Below are 23,630 nucleotides of genomic sequence, written 5' to 3' on the forward strand. Positions count from 1 at the left end.
AACATGGATGGACCTAAAGATTATCCTTCTAAATGAAGTAGTCCAGAAAGAGAAAGAAAAATCCCATATGATATCACTCTTATGTGGAATCTAAAAAAAAGGAAAATGATGACACTAATGAACTTATCTACAAAACAGAAACAGACTCACAGACATAGTAAACAAGCTTACAGTTACTGGGGGTAAAGGGGCTAGGAACGGATAAATTGGGAGTTTGAGATTTGCAAATATTAACCAGTATATCTAAAATAGACAAGCAAATTTCTTCCGTAGTAACCTATGATGAAAAAGAAGATGAAAAAGAATCTATGTATGTATATGTATGGCTGAAATATTATGCTGTACACCAGAAATTAACATTGTAAATTGAATCGACTTCAATAAAAAATAAAATAAAATAAAAGATACATTTAGGACCAGTCTTGGGTTTTGGGGCAGCAGCTGCTCACATGTCACGATCCCAGAGGCTGTGGTCAAACAGACACAAAGCCCCGAACACCCCGCTATGTCTCACCGAATGCCTCAAGTTAGGCTGCGTTTCTGCAGCTGCAGGTTCGGTCAGTTCTGCTCAAGTTTAAATGCCATATTCAACAGTAACATTTTTAGCCTAACAAAAATTAGCCTAAGGTTTAGCCTGTCTTTTTCACCAAGAATCGGGGAGATGAAAGTATTTCTGGAAATTACACTCCATAAACAAGGATGCTGGAGCCCAAAGAGGTGACGGGGCTTCCCTGACATCTACCCCAGGACAGACTGGTTACCAAGTGGCTCCTTATTCCTTCTCAGGGCTTTTTCTACTGCGAACATCCTGGCTTCAGTATAAATAAGTTTAATGAGGTATTGCCTAAGAGCAGAGTGAGGGAGATGGCAAGCAAGTGAGTACTGGATTCCTGAAATAGGTGGAGAGGCATGGAGAGGAAATGAGGAGACCCAATTCACAAATTCTGCCTAGGGCTAGACCTTCATACATTTAATATATGATAATAATAATGACAGATCCACTCCGTCGTTCTTTCCTTTCAAGGGACTGAATTCGCCGGTTCTTTCCGATGGTCAGACAGGAATGATATTTGAGGGCAATGACATTCCATATACATCCTGCCCTTGACGTCCCAGGGTGCGTCTTCCTTGAGGGTGATAATTCTTGAGCTGACTTCCAGTCTACTCCTGGTTCTCACACCAATGACTTACACCCCAGAGTGTATATCTATTATAATTGCTACCTAAAGAGAATAAGAATTACAGATAAGTAATTTTCTTTTTCTAATCTAACCCCCTGGAGGCATTTTAGCAGCTAATACGGGTGATGACAGGCATTTCTGCGATAATTTATACAATTTCATTTTTCTTAATCATGGATTTTAGTTCCGTTACGTCACCTGCTCGAAATGGAAGCAGCGTCCTTTTTGTCGCTGCTTTTCCATTTGTCTGCCTTCCTGCAAAACGCTTCAGACGTCCACGCGCTTCTGAGGAATTTAGATTAGCATCTTCTGTGAAATAGCTTTCCTCTAATCACCTGCAAATGTTCTTAAAACAATTTATAAAGCATGAATTTGGGTGCTTTCATGGGACACCACATTTGGAGTATTTAAGGATACATGAAAAACATTACTATACACAGCTATTTGCCATGGCAAGGAAATTGGTGATTAAGAATGTATATTTAATATAATTTGTATGCTACAATATAGAAGAGAATTTAGGGAATGCCTGGGGGGTGGGTTTGGATAATTTATTTTTGTGGTTCTCATATCGAACACCATTGCCCAATGCATGGAAGGATGCCAGTAAATACTGATAATTTGCATTTAATGGAATTAAGTGGTCATCAGATAAGGTGGTCTTCTGATCACACCCTTAACCTCCCCACCTGCCCCTTCAGAGCCCATTCAGTTCAGCAGCCTGAGGAATCCAAGACAAGCTAGTGTCCTCCAGGCGACAGAGTCTAGACATCCTGATACAGCCCAGGATCATCTGAGATCCAGAACCCTGGATGTCAGTACCATTAGTGGGTCATGAGATCAGTTTAGCAGATCAGCAGCCAGGCTTTTGTTGGGGACAGAATGCGATGGTGTAGAATGGAACGGAACAGGTTCCATCTCGCTCTCATCAGAGGAAGTGCTGTTTTGTAAAACTCTGTTGCCCTGCGTAGAACGGAGCTAGGTTTCCTTGTAAAGGTGTCTCTTCCTGTGGTTCAAAACCAGTTTGAAAGCCACCGTAGTAAGTCGAATGGAGGCTCATCAAAAGTTACATTCACATCCTGATCCCTAGAACCTGCGAAAGTTACTGTAACGGGAGAAAGGATCTTTGCAGATGCAACTAAGGTAAGGCTCTCAAGATGAGGATGTCATTCTGGATTACAGAGGTGGGCCCAGATTCCAAAGACAAGTGTCCTTATACGAGAAAGGCCAAGGGAGATCTGAGACAGAATCAGGAGGAAGAGGAGCGTGACCCTGGAGGCAGAGAGCGGAGTGATGTGGCTACAGTCAGAGAACAGAAGCGGAAGGACTGGATGCTCCGTACAGCCTCTGCAGGGAGCAGGGCCCCACGGACACAGCCACTTCAGACTTCTGGCCCCCAGAACTGTGAGAGAGTGATTTCTGTTGTTTTAAGCTACTCAGTCAGTGGTAAACTGTTGCAGCAGACACAGGAACCTCAGGCAGGCACTGATCTAAAAGACCCAAAACGCTGGGTGGTTTGCACCAACTCCAGGACCAGCCTGTCCCATCCTGGTCTCCACTGAAACCCCAAAGTTACCCAGAGGATTAAGTTCATTCCGTGGTTACCCAAAGCTCACCAATTATTTTTTAAGAGCCACAGCCATTTATGAGAAACATGAAAATTCAAGGCCCCACAATCTGGTGTAGTCCTAGGGTGGGAAAAAGAACCGCCTATGACCAGTCATCAAAGCCAGATGCAGACAATCCTCGGCCTATTCCTTTCAGATAAGGAAATTGTATTAAGCAGAATTTTCTGTGCAGTAGGTGTTCTGTCTAATTTTCCTAATATAAATTGATAATAACAGCTATGCTTTTTTAAACTTTAAGAATGGATTAGAAAATAACTATTTTCAACTTCTCCCTAGTCACTAGAGCCAGCCAAAAAAGGAACTTGGCAAGAAGGGGGAAAGATGGCTCATTTATTAACAATGTAATTCTAAAATTTCCCTAGCCTCTTTCCAAGATTGGCCAAAAGAAGGATTATTTCTAGGGCCTGTCCATCACCATGGGGCACTTATCCACTGATGGTCTCACCCATGGGCCCTTAGCAACTGCACGATATCCAAGCTGCACGGCATATACTTTAAGTGGAGCATGATAAAATGGAACTGTAGGTGCTTGTGATGAATCCATTTTACCATTTGTATCAGCAGTAATTCGTGCTCTGAATTGCCAAAGACCCACTGTAGTTTTAAGCTACTGACCTTCCTTGGCCCCTCTCCAGTTTTACGCGAGGACTGTAGCACGTGTCGTTGCAAAGAGCCGACACCTGCGTGAAAAGTACAGGAGGCAAGACTGTCCAAATCTCATTCAGTCACTTAGTCATCACCATCTTTCCATCCTAATGTGAATGGCTCTTGGCACTGGTTTTAGAACACCTAGAATAATGCTTTGCACATAGTAGTCACTCCATAAACACGTCAAACTTAATTGAATTCTGTATTCTGAGATGGTAGTAAAAACTAAATATTAAGGATAATTATCAAGCTGGGGGAAAATAGAAGGGGATTCAAGATTAATGACGGCAAAACCATCAACCAGTGCATTGCATTTCTGAGCAGTACGCCCTTTTCGCCTTACATCTAAGAAAAAATCGAGATAAGCAAGATTTTCCAACTGGCACAGGCCTCCCCTACTAATACGTTGGTTGAATTTCAAAGCGTCTCACCAGCCACAGCCCCCCCAGTCCCAGGAGCCACGGCGAATTGAAATTCACTAAGACGCTCGGGCCTCGCAGAGACCAGCCACGCTTCATCAGGGGACGTCAGCACTGATGGATTAGTCTCTTCACACTTATGACACTGTCTGTAAAAGTGATTTGTGTACATTGGGATGGCCGTAAAGATGGCAGGGGAAGCCCTTAGGAGTGAACTAAGACAAAGCAAAGGAGAAGGTGGCTGACGGCAGGCAAGGAGCTGGCACCGGGGGGGTGGGGGACAGGGACAGTCACTCTGGTCCAGGAGGAAGCCGCCTTTCCAGGGGGCAGATGTGAGTGTAGCCATTTTTTTAATTAATATTCTTTTGGCTCTTTAGGCAAAGAGCAAGAGATAGAACGGTGCGAAGTTACAGAAACGGACAGTTCTGAAGATGAACTCTAACCTCGAATGGGTGAATTAAGTGCTCTAAGCCTCAGTTTTGCTTTCTGTGGACTGAAGACAACCAAGCTTCAGGTTATCATTACTCAATGAGCTAATGTTGTAACATGCACTGGATAAAGCGTTTTGTAAGCCCAACCCCATTCTCAGCGACCCTGGGCTCACTGCAGCCTAGTGGCATCCAGGAAAAGTTGTAAAGCACCTTTCTTTGGTGAGGATAAGACAGAGAAGCTGTTTTTCTCCAGCCCAGCCTACACACTGCCACCAGCTTCCTGAGCAAAGAGCTGTAACCAACACTCCCCCAGAGGCTCCTCACCCCTCTCCGTCCCTTTCCCACCCCCTTCCTATTGCATGAGAATTCCACTCACAGCAGCAGGGCAGCCTGGAGAAGATGTGCACTGAAGAGTCCCTGGGACCTGGGCTTAACCGCGAGTCTCGCCTCTTAGTAAGACGTGATCTCTAGGAAGTTCCTCAATCTCTCTGTGCCTCAGTTTCCCCATCTGGAGAAAAGGGAACAATAGCACTTTACAAAAAGGGGAAATAACACTTACTTGGGGGCAGCTGTTTTAGGGATTAAAAACTAGGACACCCTCAAAAGGCACTATTCATGCCTGGTACAAAGCAGGCACTGAATGAAATTTAACGTTTCGGCTCTGTTCCAGCTTTCCTCCACATCACCCCTCCTTCCAGCCCACATGCCGCTCAGACCCAGGGCCCCCCTTCAGTGCTCTCGTCGCCTCTCCTTGGCTTTGTACGATGCCTTCTGCCTGGACTGCCGTTTTCCATGCCTAAATATCCACATCCTGCCCATTCTTCAAAACTCAAGTCAGACACCATCTTTCCCACAAAGCCTTGCCTCTGCCCAGAAGACATAATCGCTTCCCCTCTGAGCCTCCTGGATGGTGGTCTTCTGCCATTTGAAAGCCTTCACATTGTTTACAATCCTTACCTTCAGCTCCATCTCCCCCCAAAAGTAAACTCTCTACGGGCACAGTATCCATCCGCATCTCCTCCCTTACAGACGGAGCACACCTCAAGAGCCCGAAAAATGTTTGTTGAATGAATCAATCAATAACAAATGATGTGCATTTAAAGATAAGTTATATGAAATACGTGTGCTTAGTTAATAAATAAGAAATTTGGATGAACTGTGTGCTCTGAAGCGAAGGTTCTGTCGTTCTTTTTACTTTGCGTGTGTACATAAAGGAACCAGCATGTGTTTACAAGCAAGTTGAAGAAGGTTCCCAGTGCCTGCCTTCAATATTCCCAGTATTTTATGGCTTTTCATTTCCTGTAAAAAAAAAAAAAAGTAAGTGAATCTAATTGTACAACTTTCCAGGACTTGACAGCTTTGGGGCTTTGTGTAAGAGAAATCAAAGCAATCAGTTATTTCATTAATTCAACAATGGGAAATGTCAAAATACCACCCGTCTTTGCATACGCTAGCGAGCTGATTTGTCCGGCGGTCATATAAACAACACTTCAAACCCAACTAAGAGATGTGGTTTTCTGAAAATTTATCTCTGTGATTTCTTTAAATTTGAGGGGTTTTTGTAACTTTTAAAAATCTTCAGCATTTAAAAAAAAAACTAATAAATGCAACCATATTAAAGTTGTGAACAGAAAATAATGCCTTTCCTTTAGGACACCCAAAGCTCAAGAAACTGAGTCCAGCAGCTAATTTCAACTACTGACCATAGAAAGTCACGTCAGCCTCTCAGAGACAGAAAGTGGAACGGTAATTGCTGGAGGCTAGGGGGCAAGGGGAATGGGGAGGTACTGTTTAATGGGGACAGAGTTTCGATTTGAAAAGATGGAAATGTTCTGTGGATGAACAGTAATGACGGTCACACAACACTGTGAATGTACTTAATGCCAGTGAACTGCACACTTCGTCTTGTCAAAGTGAAAAAAATTATGAAAGAAGAAGAATTTAAAAGATCTGAATCCTTTTCCTTTTCACATTATCAAAAATACCAAATGCAGACAGTGCTACTGAAAGAAATTGTGTGCAACACCCGTGAAAGGTTCCTTTAAGAATGAAGGGCTGCACCATCCCCTCCATTGGTTTACACAGCTCCTGGCCGACGGTGACCCAGTCTCCCGTTCTGTTCAAACGATGGTCATACTTCCATTTTTCAGCTCTTCACACTTCCTTTTTCCAAATAGCTTTTATTAAACCATCATCCTAAAGTAAAAGACTCTAATACTTGAGAGATGGCTCACTTTGAATTAGTAAAATCAGGGTGAATTTGCAGAATTTTTAGTAAGTGGAATCACAGGAATTAAGGAAAGGAAGCACCCTAATTCACAGACCATCCCACAACCAAAAGCCAGACCAACTTTTAAAGAATGTGATTATCCAGGGGTCAGCACTCGGGAGCTTAGAGGATTATGGAAATCCTTCACAGGAGAGTGGTGGCAGTCATGTGAATTTATTCATGTGTTAAAATTCGTTGACGTGTACACCAAAAAGGAATCAGTAAGATTTTCCTTCAGCAGCACAGATCTCATGTTTCATTTAATTATTTCTGTCTTTGTTCATCTTCTCTCAGTTACAGAATCCACATCCTAGGCTTCTCCATCGGCCGCTAGCATGATATTTGTACTCCTAGAGGATGAGAAAGAATGGCTAATGACCATCTTCTTTTGTTTCTTTTTTTTAACTTTTTTTTAAATGAGGGGGGGTAATTGTAGGTTTATTTGTTCTTTTTTTTAAACAGAGACACTGAGAATTGAGCCCAAGACCCCGTGCATGCTGGGCATGCGCTCCACCATTGAGCTACACCCTGCCCCCACTAGTAACCATCTTCAAGGGTTAAACAAAACTGAACAATAATATCTTTAAGCAATCAAAAGAACGTTCATCGAAACGAGGCCCAGGCTAGGACTTTCCACTCTCGGTCTCTCCCAGCTTCCATGCTCATCTCGTCCCAGCGGTCGGAGAAGCGTGCACCCAACAAACAGTAACCACAAGACACAGAGCAGCAGCCCCTGCTCCAGAAGACGCCTCTTGTCAGCTCTCCCTGGGATATAATCAGACCTACATTTAATATACTTGTCACAACAGCAAAGCACCTCCAGGATACGATGTGAAAAGTCTGACTCAAAAATCAGCTTTGCTTTATTTATTATGCTGTCATTTACTGTCATGTGGTAAAGGCCAGAGTCTCTAATTCCCTTTGCCACTGGGATTATAGCAGCTTGTCTTTTTCATGCAGATTCCATATATGCAAGATGCTTAACTGGGCTCTCATTGTTACCTGATGTCACCGATCTTGGCTCCCCACCGTCTGAGTCCTCATGTGAAAAAAAGTGAATTCAACCCAAAACATCTTGCTGTTACCTTGTCATTCCTATTGGTGTCTGCCTGAGATAAAACTGAAAGACAGTGTTTGTTTTTTAACGTGAATATGTTTACATCTATGTCCTTTATGATATACATTTTTTTTCTTCATTCTATATTCTTTTAAACTTACTTGTGTTATTCAGATGTTGACAGCAGTGCCTGGCCAGGCCATAGTGAGGCAAAAGGGAAAATTAATAACACTGGTCCTGTATTTAAAATTTTGATATTTGGTTCATCTAATGATTTGAGGCATTCATTAAAAATTTTTTGAATATCTCCTGAGAACATTAATTTATCTCAATGACTATTTTGGTAGCTCCTTGCATTTTGCAGCTGAGGAGAACGCCTTACTCACCTCAACCTGGTCCCAGGAGAAAAAAAAATTTAATGGAAAGTAATGAAATTTCCTTAAGAAAACAATTCCAAGGACTGAGAAATATAACTTACTGATGCTGCCATTCAGAATTGTTTTACGCATTGTATTCATTTCCTAAGACAGCCATTGCAAAGTGCTGCAAACTGAGCAGCTTAAAACAACAGAAGCTTCCTGCCGCCCGGGTCTAGGGGCCGGAAGTCTGAAATCAAGATGTCAGCACGGCCAGGCTCTGTCTGAAGGCATCATGGGGAGGGTCCTCCCTTGTCTCTCTGGCTTCCGGCGGGGACTAGACTCTTTGGCGTCCCTGGGCTGGCAGCTGCATCATCACTTGGCTTTCTGCCTCCATCATCACACGGCCTTCTCCCTGTGTGTCTTCCTAGCATAAGGACACCAGATGGATGAAGGTCCTACCCGACTCCAGCATGGCCTCATCTTAACTAACCACACCTGCAATGACCTTATTTCCGAATAAGGCCCCATTCTGAGGTAGTGCAGGGCAAGGCTTCAGCACAGCTGTCTGGAGGACACAACTCAAACCCTAACACCAACCCAAACAGGTGATAATTCTTACTGAAATACTTGGCCCACCAGCATTTCATGGTGCGTGGGAAGGGGCGGTGTGTTCGTGACAAACGGAGGTCTTACTGGCCACCTGATGGCCCCACTCTGCTCTCGCCCAATCCCCTCCCTTCACACCTCCTCCTACTCACTTCCTCCTCCTTCTCCGCTCTCACCTGCTGCCTGTCACCACCTGTCCTCTCTCCCTCTGGTCTTAAAGCCCCAGCAAACCTTCCAACCTCCTGTCTCTTCCAAGTTCCAAGCTGTATCCAACTGGCCGGGGGGGGGGGGCGGTGAAGAGCCTGAAGCCTTAATAGACCATCATAGTTTGACCAGCTTCACCCTGTTCTCATTCAATTAACCTGAGTCTCCCACTCACCTCACCTGCCTACGCTTTGCCATCGCTGGGTTGTGGAGACCTCACGTGAGGTGACGCTCAGAAGTCATACCCATCTTCTACAGCTTGTTTTCCTTACTCCGTGGGGAAATCTACAGAACTCGTAAGGTGAGCGCCCACCAGACTCAAGATTCCATGAGGGTTGATGGGGAGCAGGAAAAGAGAGCACTTGCCTGTCAGCCCCACACCCTGGTTTTCCATTCTGCCCGGATAGCCACCACCTTTGAGCGGTAAACCATTTGTTTAATCACTTTGCTTTTCCCCGACTGCTCGTAATGAAATGCTGCACTCTCTAAAATAATTTCTTGGCTATTTGCTAAGATTCATCTCTGACATTTCATTAAATATGATCATTTAACTGTACAAGTACAAATGCATTTTTAATTTCGCTTACCGCAGATATTACAGATGTGGGGAAATGAATTCGTATTGCTCTAGGACAAATATATCATTCACATATGCATGCGACAAAAGAACAAATTATTAAAAATTACTCAAACTTCCATGAAGATTTATATTTAACTTTTCCATTTTCAACCTCCACGTCCCTGTGAAAACACATAGCATGTCACTTTGTCACTTGAATCTATGAAGAATGTGGGGGTGGTTGCATAAAGGTATTGATCAGTCGCCTCTGCCTCTGACATTGACACACTCTGGCAGTGAAAGAGATGGAGACTGAGTTTCAAAACTGAAGTCACGAGGTTCGCAGTCTTATCACTAAAGCAGTGGGTGATATCCCTTCCCTGCGAGAGCAAAACGGCAGTTGGAAGCGTGTCTTCTATGCCATGTACTGCAAATTCAGTCCAAATATATGCAAAAGTTTTATTTAAAGGAAAAGTCCTCAAATGTGAACTGACATGCTTGAATGTCTTCTCCGTACATATTGCCACTGAATTCAAAACTGACCAAGGAAAGAACATGTCTGGTTTTTCTCCTGGAGCTACAGAATCTAGAACCTACATATCATGAGCTAACAACTTGATCTCCTGTGGTGTTCCGTGTTTCCACAGAATGTACTTTTATTGTTATGGAAAGAAATGGGCTTCTTTTCAAAAATCTTTATTGTCTATTTTTTTATTGTCTATTTTAGACAAAGGACAAAAGCTTTAAAATAATAGCAGTTTGAAGCAATGGCCTAGAGGAAAGTTTATTCCAAAAGTGGAAGTTAGAAGCTTGCCATTTCCAGATATCAAAAAGCTTAAAGAACTCAAGTATCCTTCACACTTAAGACAACCATATAATAAAAATAGTAGTTTCCAAGTCACCCACTAATTATAAGATGTGGGGTTTGGAAGGGACCTTTGAGATCACATGGGCTATGCCTAACTCATTTATTTTACAAATAAGAGAAATGAGGCTCAAAAAATTTACATGGACACAAAAGAAATTGGTGGCCAAACCCAAACTAAAAGCCCAGCCATCCTATTCCTGGTCAGCAAGTGATCCTCAAGGAATTCCCAAAGGCCTTGGAGGAGGGAACATCAGCCCCCCTTGCTACGAGGATATTAGCCTCTCCAACCAAAGGGCTTGTACACAGCTGAGCAATTAGCCATCCGCTGAGGTGGCCTGCGGCTCACCTGCCCACACAGGCAGGGATGGGAAGGGTTAAGTGATAAACAGGGTGTTAGAGGAATTTGCCTCATCAGCATAGTAAAAAATATCTAACGTGGCAGACCTCCAGACTCCCAGGTTAAGCACTTCATTAGTTGATATCTCTGATGGTTAACTTCAAGCATTGATCTGACTTGGTGCATCAGTCCTGTCATGGGGTGCTCAGTTATTTGGTCAAACATTATTCTGGGTGTGTCTGTGAGGGGATTTCAGATGAGATTAACCTTTGGATTGGTAGGCTGAGTAAAGCAAATTGACCTACCTATTGAGGGTGGGCCTCATCCAATCGGTTGAGGGCCTAAATAGAACAAAAAGGCTGACCCTCCTCTTGAGTCACAGGGAACTCTTCCTGCCTGACTGCCTTTGAACCAGGATATTGGCTTTTTCTCGCCTTCAGACTCAAACTGAAACATGGGCCACTGGGTCTCCTGGGTCTCCAGCCTGCCGACTGCAGATCTTAGGGCTGATTCCTATAATCCCATGAGCCAATTCCTTATCACAAATCTCTTTCTTTACAAAAATGCAGCCCGTTGGTTCTGTCTCTCTGAAGAACCAACAACATCCCTGGCATCTTTCAATTTCACACCATTCATAATTGCGTTTTTAAATCGCCAACTCTCTGCTCATGAGAAACTTTTCACCCGGGCAAACATTGTAGAAGCCCCAAGCCCAAAAGCATTTCAGAAATAGAACACTCGCACACCAGAGCTCTCGGACGATAGTTCTAAAGTTGATGCCACATAACTCTCACACGTAAAAGTTCTCTTGCTGTGTTACAATCAGCAGGTTGTCCTTCCCAGGCTGTTTAGTGTGAAGCTTTCACTTCCGAGAGAGGATGCACTCAGTACTATATATAAAACAGATAAACAACAAGGATCTGCTGTATAACACAGGAAACTATATTCAATTTCTTGTAATAGCTTATAGTGGAAAAGAATGTGAAAATTTTATGCACATATGTAGGTATAACTGAATTGCTTTGCTGTAGACCTGAAACATTGTAAATCAACTGTGCTTCAGTTAAAAAGAAGAAAGGACATACTATCAATTCTTCACACCCCAGTGTGAAACCAGGTGGTGTGACCTCTAATGACCGAACAATTACGCAGTGCCCAGTGAGGGCACGGCCTCGCCTACAGAGAACAGGCAACAGGGACAAGAGAGCACACCTGGCTGAGTCCAGAAACCCAAGCACAGGCTCACCGACGCCAACCAGCTTTGCGACTCTTCTTTAAGGATGTCAGTTTCCACTAAAACATCAGCACTGAACTAGATGGTATCCAAGCGATAAGTCTATGTCCCCATAGACTTAAATTTGCATAGTATTTTATACTTTTCAACATACTTTCATTCGCTCATCCAACATATATTATCTCGTCTTTAGCCTGTGTGGTAGGTCAGGAAATACTATTCCTTGCTCCCATATTACAGATGGGAACACTAAGGCTCAGTGAGAGTACTTTACTTCCAGCAGGTCCTGTCTCTCTAAAGGGGCTTAATATGTGGTTAGACTTCATGCAAAAAAAAGAAAGAAATGATTTTTTTTTTAAGTAACAACTGTTTTGTAAGGCAGTACTATGGGAATTCAAAAGAACCAACTTGGGGCATCTTAAGTTGGAAAAAATACTTCCCCACGGAGGGGCAACTTGCGCCAGATCAGAATGAAAAAGCAGGTTTTAGTAAATGACAGTGATTCCCAAAAGCGTCTGCAGCAAGGAAAACGGCGTGAGCGAACGTCTAGTGACTGTCATTCTCCTAGACCTGTACTTGGCACAGGACCTTGCTTTCAGTTCTACTGGGAAACAAGTTGATTTCAGCAAGGCAAGAAGTAACTATTAAATGCTATTGCTGAACCATAAATAGGAGAAGTGCCCACCGAGTTCTAGAGTGAGCTGGTACTCAGGATAAATACAAATCAGGAGCAGAGAACACTTCCACTCACCCAGACCAAGTCAAATGCCGTGCCGTGTATCCAGGTCCACTTTGATCACCAAGGATGTGCCTATCCCAGGCTTCTCACTACTGTTTTCCAGGAATCAGCCAAAGAAAATAATCCTGCTTTCATAAAAATTACCAAGAGAATTTTAATAAAGGTGTTATTACAGCTGAAATACCCTATCAAGCAAGACATATGTTTTCCTTTTCTAAAGTAATTCCTAAATAATGTCCCACCCCTTCCTGAATTCTCTGACAAATTGGAGGAAGAGGAGTAAAATCATCCTCTGAACCTTGCTCTGGGTGAAGGACATGGCATTTGTAGCTTTACTTCGCTTCTCATATTTTTTTTAAAAATGTGTTATATGTAAAAGCAAAGTTTCAATTATTTTTGCAATCCAAGCTCTTATCCACTCTTCACTCACAACTTAATATTCTATTTTAACATATGTTTGAATCTTAGTTGCCTGCAATTGGATGACTTAGAGAAGCAAGACTGTGTACATGTAATTCCATTTTTACGGCGTTACAGTGCGACCTCACATCCACACAAGTACCTAACAGCGGTGAGAACAGGGAGAGCGCTGGTGAAGATGATGTTGACCAAAGATGAGGACGATGATGGTGACGATGAAAATGATGACAAGGTTCACAAGGATTAATGGTACATTCTTCCTCTCCAGTAACTTCTCCACCAGAAGTCAGTCATTTTTCTATGATGTTCAAATTTCTTTCCTCCTCCGTGACACCAAGTTTCACTAAAAGGCTTTTGACCTGCTCTTCGGGAGGCTCTGATGGGATGAAAGAAAACAAGAAGTTCTCCCTAACTCAGAAGAACTCCTGCTTTATCACAAGGAAGCTCAGCAATGAAACATGTCAGGGGGGATAAAGGAGAAATCGCAGAAGAAAAATAAACCATAACAAGCCTCCGATGACCTCCTCTGAGTATGAGGAGCATTCAAGTGGAACAGAAAAACAAACGCAAGAAAGTGAGGTTTTGCCAATAAATGTTTGAAACTTGAGCCTATCTAAGAAGACCCTGGAGGCAAGATGCCCTCCGATTACAACGCTTGGTCTGGGAGGGCAGGGCTGGACCACCTCTTCCCATCAGCCGGGCTGGAGCTGATCAGCCACGACAGGCAGCTCTGAATAATTGCTCTAATCGCTCCAGTGAGTCTTCTTGTACCTTGTCCTAGGGAAGGAGGGTGCCTCAGCCAGCTTCAGAGGCCAGACGCCCCTAACCTGACAACTCTAGCAAAGATGCATTTATTTCAATGGAAGCATTATTTGATGTTGTTCATCCGAAGAGGATACGGGGGAGAGTTCAACAAAGACCTCAAAGTTGGCCGGAGACAAGGGCCTCATTAGACGGCCCGGGAGCTTGTATTTGTAGGTTGACTTGATGTGATGACCAGTGCGTGGAGGATGATAATAGAAAGGGGGGCGAAAATATGTCACCCAGAATTGGGATGTGGACTTGGCTCCCCCAGAGAGTGGGAGATAATGAGGGCGGTGTGTCTTCAAAACTTCTCATGTCAGCTGTAGAACACTCTGTCTCTAAATGAGAAACTGTCAGATCCGCTTAAAGCCACGAGGGACGGGGGCTTCTTTCCAGCCTCTAACTTCTCATCGGCGATGTCAGCTCCCTTTAGCGGGATAAGGGGTGAGCTGCTTCACTCGAGTCCTGGTCTCTTGTGCACTTGTTTGTTTCGCTACAAAATGAAACATAAATGATAAAACTCCTCAACCCTTGAGGAAATTGCGTGCCTATGGCTTTTCCTAATACTCAAGCATTTTTGCCTCACCACTCAGATCATTTTTACAGAAGCCAAAATAACTTACTCTGAGTCTGAGCAATGAATTACTCTAACTGTCCATCTACTGGCAGGGAATTTTCATGCATAAAAATCTCTGTAATGTGCCAGAGACCACAGGGGATCATAGAGGTTAATCTAAGTAATCTTTTAGTGCAATGGCATCACCCATCCATTTACCAAAGCGCAAACTTCTCTTTATTACGGAGTTCAGCATCACTTATTAGAGGGAAATATTTCGGTCTCTGTGTCCCCACATGAACTCGAGCTCCAAGAAGGCTGGAGCCAGTCTGCTCACTGTGGTCCCCCTAGTGCCTACCCTCCTGCCTGGCAGTTAGTATGTGCTTAACAAATGTTGTGCGACCAGCTTTTCTTTCAAGCCTGAGTGAACTCCTTTGGATAGCACAATGCCAAGTGATCATTTTAACTAAACTTGTGCTTCTGAGTTAATTTCATTTTATGTTGATACCATTCCTTCACTTTTTTTCCTTCTCTTTCCTTCTCTTCCTTTCTCCCTTCCTTTTTCCATCCTTCATTTATTCTGTTTCATTCATTATGAGGCTAATGTAAGATCTTCCTTAAGGAGAGAGTTTATCAGAAGAAAAAAGTGAAAGAGAATGGAGATTTACTGAGTGACTCCTGCACTTTTGTTGGGTGCTAATTTTTTTCACACATTATCTCATTCAGTGCTCACAGAAATGCTGAGCGGCAGCTGATATTATCGCAAAGTTGAAATTTCATAAACTTTTCCCCGTATCACACTGTAAGAAAAAAATAGGAAAGTTGCTAAATGAAAGAAGGTAGGACATCTTCTAAAAAGGTCTCAGGGTCCCAGTGAATTTCTTTATTATTCAACTACCAGAACCAGGCAAAGTTTCTGTAACTCTCCTCTAAGGAAACTAAATTTGGGGCCAACCAAACCTCTTCACATCTGCCTTAAGCCTTGCTGACTATATAAATGTGGACGCTCCTAGAGACTGCTACGTGAAAGAATGTTCTGGAAAATAGAAACACCGCTACCCAGCACCTCTGCCCTTCTTTCCAGGAAACATGCAAAGATTCTATTTGCTTTTACAGAGGAAAGAAGGGAAGAATGACGAAGGAGGGGGTGCAGCCCATTTCAAATGAGTTAACTAGCACTTTCGATTGTAGAAAGGACTTACGTAAGAGCATGACCCTGAAACTTTGTTAATGCTGCTGTTGCAAGTGTCACACTCAGTAGAAAAAATGGATGCTGTTTCAGTAGTGAAGAAAAACAAGTCATGTTCACAAGGACGCATGACAGTACCTCCAGGGTTCGAGCCCTAGAACTGGACGGTCTTAATGCACGTCCACTCCTGAAACCGTGCCTGAGCGCTCATGCCCCTGTCTTTGAAGTAAAAGGCTTTTGCTTTAGTCTCCCAGGCCTTCCTTGAGTCTCAGAAGGCTGGCTCCAAAGTTAATGACTAGGAAATGTGAAGATGTAAAAACGAAGAATAAAATATGAGAACGAGTAAGTATGTGTGTGTGCATGACTGGGACATGGAGCTGTACACCAGAAACTGACACATTGTGTCCAAGTACCTTAACTTGGTCTCCGTCCCTGAATCCTTAGGCTGTGGGTGTGCAGTTTTAAGAAACTCTATATCAAGAGGCTTTCAAAGTTAAATTATTGAAAACAGAGTTAATGCAAAAATAATCAAATCAAGATGGGGCTTTCCTCTGCAGTATGGATGGCTTTAGTCTTTTACTACATCAAAATAAAGCAACATGAATTAAAATAATGTGCAGATGTTACACTTTTATTATAAAATTAAGGTACTTTGGGACCAACCAACGTGTCCCTCTACACTCCTGAGGCCTGGGCCCCGGCTCCTGTGGGCTTGAGCAGACCCTAATCTCCCAGGCCCTGTGGTCTCCAGGGAGCCTCCCTGGACACCAGAATTCCTCTATGATTTCGTGGTTCTGAGGAAGAGAAGTGCAGGCTATCTGTGCGTCTATACCACGCTACTCAACAAGGCACAAGGCAGCTAAGGAAACGGGGGAACATATTTCAAAGAAATCAGCACCCCAGACCGGTCAATTTCAATGTAGACCAGTGAGGGGGCGGAAGGGGTATCGTGGGCTGAACTGAGTCCCCTCCATACGGTACGTTGACGCCCCAACCCCCAGTGCCTCGGATCGGGACTGCGTTTGGAGATAGGGTCTTTAAAGGTGATTAAACTAACACGAGGCCCTCAGGGTGGGTCCTAATCCAATCTGACTAGCGCCCTCATAAGAAAAGGAAATTTAGACATGAAGGCCGAAACCAAGGATGCACACTTGCACAGAGCAATGGCCGTGTGAGGACACAGGAGAGGACGGCTGTCTACACACGGAAGGGGAGAAGCCTCAGAAGGAACCAATCCTGCTGACACCTTCCAACAGCCTGATCTTGAACTTCCAGCCTCTAGAACCATGAGAAAATAAACTTCTGTCACTCAAGCCCAGTCTGGTATCTCGTTACAGCAGCCCCAGCAGATGTGCAGGCAGCACGCAGTCAGTGACCCCAAGTTAGCAGGACTCTGAACACAACTTTAAACCCGGGCAGGTGTAGCTGATCCCCTATGGCCTCTGAGAGCCTGTGCGTGACAGCAAGTGGTGGCATAAATGCCTTCTCCCTACAGAGAGATCCCAGACTCGCCTTGGCTCTGACTCTCAACTTTCCCCCTCACCACCCCTCCAGAATTTGCTGAAACTCTGTGACCCAGGGACTGATCAGAAACCACAAGTCCAGCTGGGACTCTGCAACGGCCCAGACAGAACAAGAGTAGGCACTGAGAAGGATCCAGGAAACAAGCAGTCTAGAAAATACACCTCTCAGATAGTCAGCCCTTTATAGACAGTTCTAAGTTAGTTGTACCTAAGAAAACGGAGGTGAAGGCTTCTGGCGCCGGAAAAAGAAACTGACAGAGATAAGCCTGACACTCACCATTTGCGAAGCACAGATAATAGATTCATTATCTTGCACCCCCACCCCTGACTTCTTAACAGTATGGGTTTGATTGTCCTCTTGCCTACAGGTAATTCTCCATCAAAATTAGATCTGTCAGCTGTTCTCAATTTTATAAACTACGCAGGCAGCGGGAGAGAGGAGGTCGGGTGGAGGCTGGCGCTGGGTGGGCGGGAGGTGATCTTTCCCAAGGCGGCGAGGATGCTCATCCAGAGTTTCTGTGAACCAAGGGCTTGGAAATATGCCTGCATTCACGGTCCCATAGTGACATCAGGTGGTCAGCTCCCAAACAACAGCCTAGCGAGGGAGGAACCAGCTCCAGAAAGCGTTTAAATGTGACTCCGGCCAAGAATCGCAGGATAAATGTATTTTTCCAGCACTTGCACATTTGCTAGATTTTCAAAGGGTCTTTGATAATGATTCTTCCAAACATGTCATCGTAATAGCTAGTGGTAAGTACCAATTTAGAAGTAAGCTTTTAGAACTGGAAATTTAAAACCTTTCAGTGGCAACAAATATGATTAATAAGGCCAAATAAAGTACCCGAATTTTAAAGATCATGAATGGATTTTAATCTTCAAATATAAGGTGGAAACTAAGCACAGCTTGAGCTGGGTTTGCAGACAATGTTAAAACGTGAAGTGACTCCTTTTGGAGAGTTACAGCCATGCCAAGGCCCAGCGTGAAAATAAACGATTCAGGGATGTGGCCATAAGAAAATATAGTCAAGTCGGTCTCAGTTAGACTTCTTTTATTGGGTTACCAGAGGTATTTTGGTAGGAATTTTTTTTAGCATTTTTAGCATGATGCTGCTTGTTCCTTAACGCTGTGGTTTGCATTTTTTTTTTTCTTGAAACAATCCAGAAGACTCTGTGATTGGAGCAGAATGAGAAGTGGGGGGTTGAGGTGGGGGTGGGAAATGGCTCTGAGCACCTTGCCTCTAACTCACAGTGGGGAGCAGAGGGGAGGTGAAGAAATACTCTTGGGATCCACAGAGCACAGTTTGAAAGCAACCTAATAGCGCTCTGAAGGGGAGAAATCAGATGACCAAGAATTAAATGAGCTAACCCAGGCACTCGGGAAGGGATTTCCTTCTTAATTCAAGTAAACTCCTTTCAAAGGTAAAGGAAATATATTGGTCAAGAAAGACCAAGAAGATTGATTAAAACTGAAGAAGGCTTAAGCATTTAGACACCGGAGTTAGATACTGGATATTGGAATGTATTCTCATAAAAACACAGCCAATTTTTCAGTAATTCGAGTTGGTTTTCTTCTGCGTGGAGAAGCTGTTACTCGTGACTACGGCCCACAGTGGCGAAGACTTCTCGCTCACCGTCCAGATCAGCAGCAGGTCAGCAGTTGCGCTGTGTGTCTTGTTTGTTCAGATGGGGTCACAGTCATCTCGTGGTAAAGTAAACGGCTAAGACCAAACCATTCCATGGCTCCGGAAGCTTCTGCTCACACTTTATTGACCAACATAAGCCAAACATCCACGCCTGACATTCGTGGGATGAGGAGGAATAAACCTGTCCGAGGGAGACACTACAAGCCACGTGGCTACAGCCAGGGGTGTGTGATGCTCTTAGAGAGAAGACAAAAAACAATTAAGAGCAACAGCACAATCTATCACTTCACTCAACTCCCAGTGACTGGCACAATATCTTGTACAAAGTAGATGCTCAGTAAATGCTTTGAATTGGGATGCGAATGACTTAATGCTGACAGTGACTTCATACTAAATGTAGATCAATTCATCTTTTCTGGTACAGAGTGTTAGTCCTTGGAACATTACATGGTAACTTCCCCTTTTCTACGTCAAATATCCTGTTAGGAATGGAGTCTCATAAATACAACCTTGAGCAAAAAGAAGCCGGATGCCAAAATATACTAACAAGTGAATGGATAAAGAAACTGCGCTGTATCCATCCAGCAGACCACTGTTGTTCAAAAGACACTGCCATTGATACACACAGCAGCATGGATGAGTCTCAAAATAATTATGGGGAGTGAAAGACCAAAGAGAAGTACATTCTGTGTGATTCCATTTACATAAAATTCTAGAAAATGCAAATTAATCTGTGGTGGCAGAAAGTGGTGGCCTGGGGAGAGTGGGAGAGGATAAAGGAACTTTGGGGGCAGTGGATATGTTCATTATCTTGATTGTTGGGATGGTGTCATGGGTGTATTCATATGTCAAAACCCATCAAATTGTACACTCCAAATATACAGATTTATTGTATGTCAACTGTGCCTCAATAAAACTTTGAAAATGCTTTTCAAAGAGTGCTTACCACAGGATTATATTTACATGACACTCAACAGCAGGCAAGACTAGTTCATGGTGGCTACGCTGGGGCTAGGTCCTGGCTGGAGGGACTACAAACGGATGCGGTGACGTCACCCTTGAGCTGGATGCTAGTTACACAGGTGTGTCTATTGGTGAAACTCCCTTGCGCTGGATGTTTCTGACAGGTGCACTTTTCTGTAGGCAAGTTACACTGCAACAGCTTTTAAATGTGCTGCAATGTTTTAAATACCAACCATCTTAAAAATATTAAAGAAAGCCGTCCTTCTACATAATGTATGACAGAAAAATAATCATTGTGTGATCGCCTTCCTTGATCACCTAGTTATGAAATTCGAGGGCTGTGAGTGGATTTTTTTCCTCCAGGTCCCCATGACTGAGGACAGAGCACATAGACTCATAGGCTGTAGACACTGGGAGTCAGCAGTCACCAGGATGATGGGTGCGTGCGTGGACACACCGACCAGGGTGCCAGTGCCGGTCCCCAGAAATGTGCCAATGCTGAGATTCTGCTCTCGTTTGTGTCTCTAACTTTAATTACTGTTATCTGCACTCCCTTCTTATGCAGGGACAGAGGGAGATGCCACATATACACACGAATGGTGTGCTTGCACCCAAAACAACACAAAACGCAAGCAAGCTATGTCAAACTCCCACCAGCGGGATAATGCTACCGCAGACAGCTGAGCCAAGAGCAGAAACAAACATTCCTAGACGTTTTTAGAAACCCATCATTTTCACCATTTAATATATTTTTAACAGAAAACCTTATTCCCACTGATTGATTACATTAATGAATAAATACAATGTACAGTCAATGGTTTGATGGTTGAAAGGACTTAAATTTCCCTTGCCAAGAATGGTCGTAAATAAAAATAAATAGAAGGTCTGTCATTTTCAACAACCCTCCCCCCAAATAAAAGATAAAATCAGTCTGAGTTTCAAATGACTCTGATCTTGGTGTTCCTTTTATAAACTACTACCTGGTCCCCACAAATACTCCTATGGAGTAAAAAAACAAATTACAGTGTCTCAAAGTGTGCACTGAAGTAATTTTAAAAGGAAATTTTTCAAAATGCCATTGATCTCTTGTGAAAACTACTACTCTCTTCTCATGCATAAAACTTGAAGATTCCCCACTAGGCTCCATCTGATAAAAGAAAAATGAAAATAACCATAACCACTGATGATCATCACTTAAAATGTGAAAAAGACAAAAAGAAAGAATTGAAAATCCAATTTCACACCAAATAGCCCCTACTGACCAGGTGCTGTGCTACGGACGACATAGATAAATGAAAGCCCGATGTTGGTACCCGGAAGTGGGGAGCTGCCCTGACAGACTCCTAGAACTTACGCCAGCTGTCAGGATCGAGGGGCTGGCGGAAGCCCCGAAGGCCTCTGAGATACCGTTAGCAGAACCCTGACCATGGCCGCAAGGAGGCTGTTGGTGAGAACTCAAAGGAAAAGTGGAATGAAAGCTAGAGGAAAGGCGATCCCTGTGATGCTGGAGCAGAAAATTTAGTCACACTGTCGCCATGGGAACACGGAAATAGCGAACGTACGTCTGAAAGGGATAATCTGGCTAACGGGACTTCCAAGCGGGGTCCTGAAGGCGCTGCCTGCCTCTATTTGCCGTTATAGCAAATGTGAGTAGAGAAATGAACTCAATAAACTCAACAACTGCTGGATATAAAGGAACTGGGACTTTCTAGGTTCAAAAATAAAACTCTTTCCATGCCCAGCCTTTCCAGGTAGCCAACAGTGCTAAAATTAAGAAATACCTTCTGGACGAAGATCAAATCCAAGGCATGTCAGGAAAACATAGTCTAATGATGAAGCCAAGGATGTGACTGTAAAACCTTTTGCTAAGATCTCAGAAGACAGCATCCATTTCTAACAGAAAAAAAAAAAAAAACCCGAAGCAAAACAAAACAAACCAACCTAAGGATCTAAAAGCAGTTTGTCCCTCGGCTTCCTTACAGGGAAGCTAAGCAGCAGAAGGTTTACTCAAGAAACCTCACTTGTTTCTTTTAGCTAATGGAATGGATTAAAAATCAATTCACACACACAAAAAGCACCCTGTATTCTTGAAGGAATCGTGTTAGCTTAAGCCGAGAGGATGGACAGGACAATGGGAAACGGCGCCTTTGAATGCTAAAGTTCTCGTGGTTAGAAAACAGACTGAGAAAGTACTCAGACAGGGGCCGCACGCTATAGAAAAGGAAGGCTGTTTCAGAAGGTGGAGCCAAGAGCCGCAGTGAAGCCTCCCCAGGCACTAGGCCTGAGCCCAGATCGTGGAACGGGCAACACGTGCCCAACTGGACATCACAATTGTCACAAACCTGTACCTGCTGCGTGCCTTCACCTGTATTGAATGGAAATGCCTATAATGGTTACTTCATGCCTACCCCATCATTGGATGTTGAATAAGGAGGCCCAGGTAATTTATTGCTGAAGTTCACAAGTCTTTCAGTTAAAAGGAACAGTTTTCAAGGAGTCATTCCAGAGGAACAATGTTCAAAAATCCTCACCCTCACCTGGACCAGATTTAAATGATGGCATGCTGGACACTGACTAGAAGGCTGATGTCATCATGGGATGAGGCTTTAGGCAAGTGATTTTTCCTTCTGTTTGGCTTCCTACTTGGAATATGGATGCAATAGAGCCAGGTCACAAATTTAATTGCCTGCAAGGGTCAGGTAAGAAAGAGAAATGGGCCGTCTGCGAGATGATAAACAGTCACTACTTCCCTGCCTTGGTTTTAGGTAATACTCACAAGAGGGTGAGGTCTGTGTTGGAACCATAGAGAGGATGCCCTCCTTCCAAAGGGAGCAGGAGCTACTTAACTCCAGACACCTGTCCCCAAGCAGGGAACACTGTTGAGTGTTGCCAGATTTTCCTATTCCTCAAGGTAAGCCAGAAATCTGGGGGTTTAGGTAAAATATCTTGATTTTAAATCTTGGGAACTAATTCAAGTTTTTGAAACGGTATAGATCAACACCATGCTGGATAAACAAACATATCTGTAAACTGAGGCAGATTCACTGACTGCAAATTTGTGATCTATTTGTTTCAACTGCACAGCATAATCCAGGATGAAAGTTTTTTTTTTTTATTGAAGTATAGTCAGTTTACAATGTTGTGTCAATTTCTGGTGTACAGCATGATGTTTCAGTCATACATGGATATACATATATTTCTTTTCATATTCTTTTTCAGTATAGGTTACTACAAAATATTGAATATAGTTCCCCCTGCTATATAGAAGAAACTTGTTTATCTATTTTATATATAGTAGCTAGTATCTGCAAATCTCAGACTCCCAATTTATCCATCGCAACACCCTCTCCTCACTTGTCACCATAAGATTGTTTTCTATATGTGTGACTCTCTTTCTGTTTTGTAAATAAGTTCATGTGTGTCTTTTTTTTTAGATTCTACATATAAGTGATATCACATGGTATTTTTCTTTCTTTTTCTGACTTACTTCAGTTAGTATGAAGTCCATCCATGTTGCTGCATTCTTTTTATGGCTGGTAGTATTCCACTGTGTGTGTGTACCACATTGTCTTTTTCCATTCATCTGTTGATGGACATTTAGGTTGCTTCCATGTCTTGGCTGTTGTAAATAGCGCTGCTATGAACATTGGAGTGCATGTATATTTTCGAACTGGAGTTTTCTCTGGATATATGCCCAGGAGTGGGATTGCTGGATCACAAGGTAAGTCTATTTTTAGTTTTTTAATGAATCTCCATACTGTTTTCCATATTGGCTGCACCAAACTACGTTAGGATGAAAGTTTGACCTTAGGAAATGGATGTGTATTTGCCTTAATGATGACTCACTGAACAAAATGGAGAATAAACAGGTATAGTGGCCATGCTGGTGAGTCTTGGACTTGGAACCTTTATATCTTCCTTTCATCCACGGAATTAGCCGTGTAAGGCCAACAGGTACTGTCCTCCTGAAGCCCTTCCCCCTGGAATGGTGCT

General features: G+C 43.3%; 3 long non-coding RNA genes across 3 annotated transcripts; all 3 read right to left on the reverse strand.

The window, feature by feature from the left end:
• Window positions 1-942: 942 nt before the first annotated feature.
• Window positions 943-1,521, reverse strand: LOC140687820 (uncharacterized). Its single transcript, XR_012062430.1, has 2 exons — window positions 1,380-1,521; window positions 943-1,223 (listed from the first exon to the last, which is right to left on the reverse strand). It is a non-coding gene; the product is annotated as an uncharacterized lncRNA (long non-coding RNA).
• A 1,844-nt stretch (window positions 1,522-3,365) lies between these two features.
• LOC140687819 (uncharacterized) lies at window positions 3,366-13,331 on the reverse strand. The gene is made up of 5 exons (XR_012062427.1): window positions 13,102-13,331; window positions 12,552-12,664; window positions 5,503-5,606; window positions 4,684-4,815; window positions 3,366-3,489 (listed from the first exon to the last, which is right to left on the reverse strand). It is a non-coding gene; the product is annotated as an uncharacterized lncRNA (long non-coding RNA).
• Window positions 13,332-13,924: 593 nt separating this feature from the next.
• Window positions 13,925-23,630, reverse strand: LOC116284449 (uncharacterized). The gene is made up of 3 exons (XR_012062428.1): window positions 23,125-23,630; window positions 22,175-22,323; window positions 13,925-14,256 (listed from the first exon to the last, which is right to left on the reverse strand). It is a non-coding gene; the product is annotated as an uncharacterized lncRNA (long non-coding RNA).

This window comes from Vicugna pacos, chromosome 20 (assembly GCF_048564905.1).
Source record: "Vicugna pacos chromosome 20, VicPac4, whole genome shotgun sequence".
Classification (NCBI taxonomy): Eukaryota; Metazoa; Chordata; class Mammalia; order Artiodactyla; family Camelidae; genus Vicugna; species Vicugna pacos.